At 42.7% G+C, this 5482-nt stretch overlaps 1 pseudogene; it reads right to left on the bottom strand.

The window, feature by feature from the left end:
* Positions 1–2493: 2493 nt before the first annotated feature.
* On the bottom strand, positions 2494–5024 carry LOC125528093 (annotated as a pseudogene).
* Between the last annotated feature and the right edge of the window lie 458 nt (positions 5025–5482).

Below are 5482 nucleotides of genomic sequence, written 5' to 3' on the forward strand. Positions count from 1 at the left end.
GTGCTCGAACTCGGAGGTGCCGTAGTTTCGGTACTTGATCGGTTGGATCATGAAGACGTACAACTACTTCCTCTACGTTGCGTCAATGCTTCCGCAGTCGGTCTGCGTGGGTACGTAGACAACACTCTTCTCTCTCGTTTCTATGCATCACATGATCTTGCGTGTGCGTAGGAATTTTTTTGAAATTACTACGAAACCCAACAATTTGGTCTAGGTAGTTTGCTTCCATAGTCCCCATATCTATTTTTTGTTTGTGTTTCTATAGTTATCATTGCCAACACCATTTCAATAGAAACACAACTCAGTGTATGTTCTGACAGATCAATTCATTGGTTTGTGTCAACCGTGCTTCCTAATTTTGAGTATTTTCCTATACTCTTGATTTTTTCCTTCATGTCAATTTTATATGATTCCATTGCCTATCATGTATGTTTTGATTGATGAAATCACGACTCTGTGTAAGCTATGGCTTCTACTTCTACGTTTCACATATGTTCCGATAGCAATGCTTTTTTTTATCCTAGTTTTCCATGCTTCCCCTACCTATCATGTATGTTCTGGTAGATCAAATTGTTGCTTCGTGTAAGCCTTATTTCATTTTTCTATGCTTCCACTGCCAATTATTTTTGTTTCGATAGATTCATATATACCTTATCTCGTTTTCTCATGTGTGCTTCTACAGATGTTTTGTGCCACATGATGCCAATCATGCATCATTCGTTTCTGAAACGCCTTGGATTGACCTATCCCCACAATGTGAGCGGCGCCGATTTGAAGGCGCAAAGGAGGTGCTGGAGACATGGGCGGAGATAGTGATGAAGGCCCTCCCCGGGGATGTGCTTTCGGCGTAATTTGTGTGCTTCAGCTTCCGCACCATCAAACCGACCAGGATATCACGATATCGCGGTTACGTGCTGGCAACATTGTCCTTGCTGTTTTCTGCCATCGCACTGGCGTCAATTTTCATTTGGCAGTATTTCGCTGCTACCCAAAACAATAACCTTGCTTCCCAGCCATCTTAGACATGGACCTTGTAACACTTTTTGTTGTAACGATCAAGAAAGGGGGAGACGTCATCCGCTCCATACGTGTGTTGAACGCGGAGGTACCGTCCGTTCGGTGCTAGGATCTTCGGTGATTTGAATCACGTCGTGTTCGACTACATCAACCCCGTTCTTCGAACGCTTCCGCTCGCGATCTACAAAGGTATGTAGATGCATCTAATCACTCGTTGCTAGATGAACTCCTAGATGGATCTTGGTGAAACGAGTAGGAAAAATTTTGTTTTCTGCAACGTTCCCCAACACAAACCGACCAGGATATCACGATATCGCGGTTACGTGCTGGCAACATTGTTCTTACTGTTTTCTGCCATCGCAATGGCGTCAATTTTCATTTGGCAGTATTTCGCTGCTACCCAAAACAATAACCTTGCTTCCCAGCCATCTTAGACATGGACCTTGTAACACTTTTTGTTGTAACTAAATAAATTTTTGTTGCTGTAACTGTATTAGGCTTTTATTGTATGGAAGAATATCCCCCTATCTTTGGTAGCAAACTTTCATTTGTTTGGAAACAATGTACAATTTATGTCTCAGCGAAAATAAATTTAATTGTTATCGATAGAAGCAAACTTAAGTTGCAATGGAAGCAAATTTCTAGTCCATGGAAACAGAGTTGGCAGTAAATAAACAATTATAATGAACACTAATTTGTGTTAAAATCAAACATGAATTTATATTAGATTGAATAAATTTACGATGCAAATATGCGATGCAATCAATAGGAAGCAAAAGACATCGGACAAAGTCTTGTTAGCAAGCGCACAAGTGACCCTAAAAAAAAGCAAGCGCACAAGTTGCATGTGTGGGCTTCACGTTCTGGATAAGCTCGCATCACACTATCGGACAAAGTCTTGTTAGCAAGCGCACAAGTGACCCTCAAAAAAAAAACAAGCGCACAAGTTGCATGTGTGGGCTTCACGTTCTGGATAAGCTCGCATCACACGAGTAGGGAGAGGTTAGCGGGATAGTCTGTCAAGCGAAGCGGATGCAGTTAAGTAAGGAAGCAATCAATTAATAAACCAAGTCAACAAATCTCCCGCGGGCCTAACTAATAGATCAGACGGCCACCATGCACCTCATCCGACGGTCATCGAGTAGTCTGGTAAAAGCAAAGTGTCTATAGTCTGATGGCTAGTGGTGCCCTCTATAGAGAGCCTATTATTTTGAGAATAAAGCATTGGATCTCACCGCATTAAAGGGAAGATTGGTGCAACTAATTTTTAAGATTCTTGAAACAATAGTTGAGATGAAGTGGCACCATGTGACAGAGGTCAGATGTGGCAGTCTCTGTCCACGAGAATAAAATGGAAGGGTCATATGAAAAGGCCCATCCTTGTCATAATTTTATGCCTGATTACATGGTGAGACAGATGACGGTAAATAGTGAACATGCATACTTTTGTATAGTGAACATGCATACTTTCGTATGTGACGATTAAATTGCCCTAAGCTTAATTTGCGCACCATGCATAGGACGTAGCATTTTCGTGTTATCTAGAGCATGAGTGTATGATGGCGCAAGCTCGAACTCAAAGCATTGAAGGATCATGCACAAGGAAATCTTGGGCTCAAGCATTGCAAACTGTTGGCCAATGCAAATACGTGGTCCCCAACCAAATGGTAGGAATGCACAAGGATTATTGGATGCCTTCGATATCCCATCGGCGAACCTCTCCGGTTTGAACTCATGCACGTCGCTTCCCCATATGTCTGGGTCATGGTGCATTAACAACACAGGAAGCTCGATGAGCACACCAGCAGGGAATGTGATACCTCCAATCTCCATTTCCTTGTATGTTTTCCGGATGAAAGCAACAGCTGGTGGGTATAATCGGAGCACCTCGTAAAGAATCATGGTCACCTACATTGTAGACTAAACGACTTATTATGCTTCCTAATATATATTTCATAAGAACAATGGAATCAAGTAAATAAAACACTACTCACCGTTTTTAGTCGGCCAAAGCCTTCGTAGTCAATTTTATTCTTTCCAAATAGGCCAAGGACCTCCTCTCTTGCATGATCTTGCCACTCGGGATGCATACTTAGTATGACCATTGTCCATGTGAGTAATATTGATGTTGTTTCTATTCCTGCAAAATAGAACAACTTGCATTCCTCCACAACCTCATCAATCGTCATTCCTGAGATGCATTGGCCATTCTCATCTGTGCCCCTCATGTTGGACTCAAGCATCAAACCGAGCAAGTCATTTTTGGTATTTTCTCCTTCTTGCATAGCTTGCATTCTTGTTCTGATTAGATTGAGCAGAATTGATTCAATTTCGTTATTAATTTCTCTCATCCTTCTATTGTTTTTGGTTGGCAAGGACCTGAAAAATGACACCCCAACAAATTACTACTAGCACGGACAAACTAACTATACTTTATTAATTAATCTGTCTATGCGCTACTAAATCTCATGATAACGCACAATATAATATAACGCGAATTGACAAAACATGTTGTCTGGTGTTAGTCTAAACTAGACAATGCCCCCACACGTTGTAGTGGAAATGTTTTGCAATGTATTTCAATAATATTTAGTTTTATGAGACATGAACATTTGAAGTAGTAATATATAAACTAAAATTAAAAATACATATGATTTATTGTGTCTTTTACTCTATAGTTGTAAACTATTTATTATATATAAATAGAATAAAAGAATGTAAATTATCATGCATGTTCCCATGTTGAGGTGGATCTTTTGATTTGAATGGTTGCTTGTTAAGGTGGGTCATTTTCATGCATGCTGCATGCTTAGGTGTCATGCTTGTATGTTGAAACAAATATGTTACTAGGGGCTAGCTATTTAAGTATTAAAGATCAACATGATCCCTATGATTGATGTTGGTTTATTAATCAGAACCGGCTATGCGCAAGTCGCCTGAAAATTCATTTCAGGTAAGCCGATTTGCTAGGCCATGTTTTTTTGATAAATATTGGCATGATAGTTTTGGGGTAGAAAGTTTGCATTTCGAAACTTGAGCTCGTGTACCATAACACAAAGAAAACAGATAGAGTATGCCGTAGACACAAATATTAGCCGGAAGGATGATTACGTAGTAAAGAGTACTCACAAGTAGCCGGAAATGATAATCTTCTTAACCCTGGCCAGGAGGCGTGCAGTTTGCTCAGACTGCAACTGGAAAATCCTAGCACCTTCAGCGTAGTTACTGCCAAACGCGGTGCGAGAAATGACATCTCCGGTGAGTCTTTGGAACTCCGGACAAACATCCACCTCATATGTACCATCAGAACCAAGAGATTGCGTCCATCTGCTCACAAGTTCTTGGCAGCAAGTAGAAAACGCTGGCATCATGAGCTGCAAATTAAGTACACATGATTCCGTTGAATTTATAATTTCGCCAGCATTTGATTGAAGTACTACACATGGAACAATAAAAAATTAGGAGCAGTGTACGTACCTTGATCTTCTCGAGATGGAATGCAGGGTTGAGGATCCTCCTGTGCTTAACTCATTGCTCGCCCTCGTACGTCGCCACGCCTCCGGCGAGCAGCCTGGACAGTGTCGGAAACTTGAGCTTCTCGAAGTGGCCGAACTTGTTGGACATCACCTCCTTGGTCTGCTCAGGGTCGCTGATGGTCACCTTGGGGTACGGACCAAACCAGGATATGCACGCCTTGCCGTGCTCCCGGATAATGTCGTGGAGCAGCGGCGCGACGAGAGGGGCTATGTTGTGGCAGCACAGCGGCATCGACCTCAAGCGCGCCTCCTTGCTCCGCCGCTCATAGTCAATGACGTCGCCGACGAGGAAGCGGTACGAGGTGCCGCAGAGACCCTGGGCGCGCAGTGCCCGCTCCAGCCGCCGCGGGTGCCACCACAGCCGGTCTATTAGCTTGGCAGCTTGCCACAGAAGCACAAAGCCCAGGCTGCCACATAGCAGGAAGCTCCATTGCACTAAAGCTGGACTAATCAACACTCTAAGAACCATGTCTCTCTTGATTGGGGGAAGAATGGTTGGATGACTGATTCGATTGAATGAGTATGGTAGAGATGCATCACAATATATATGGAGACAGATCAAGGCTGCGGGGAACTCTGGTCCATGCCTTTCTCCTAAGGAACTTGGTAGAGAAGAAACTGAGATGGAGATCTGATTATTATTAGTTAAATTAAAGTGACCGCGGTGACGCGGCATGGGCACTCATGGCCTCATGGGCCAGTCAACGGTCTGCCAAGACAAGGACAATACCACTGGATGTACAATAAGGGCATCTCTAGCAAATCTACAATTGAGGAGCAAAGGTGTGTTGATAGAGTTAAGCACTAGCTAGCGGATCACCAAAACATATCTCCCGTAGTGTGTTAGGGTCACCCTAATATAACTCTCGATCTATTGCAAAACTCACGAATTCGAGTCTTAAGTGTGATTACAGTAGCTGATACAAGAA

The sequence above is a fragment of the Triticum urartu genome, unplaced genomic scaffold (genome assembly GCF_003073215.2).
Source record: "Triticum urartu cultivar G1812 unplaced genomic scaffold, Tu2.1 TuUngrouped_contig_4628, whole genome shotgun sequence".
NCBI lineage: Eukaryota > Viridiplantae > Streptophyta > Magnoliopsida > Poales > Poaceae > Triticum > Triticum urartu.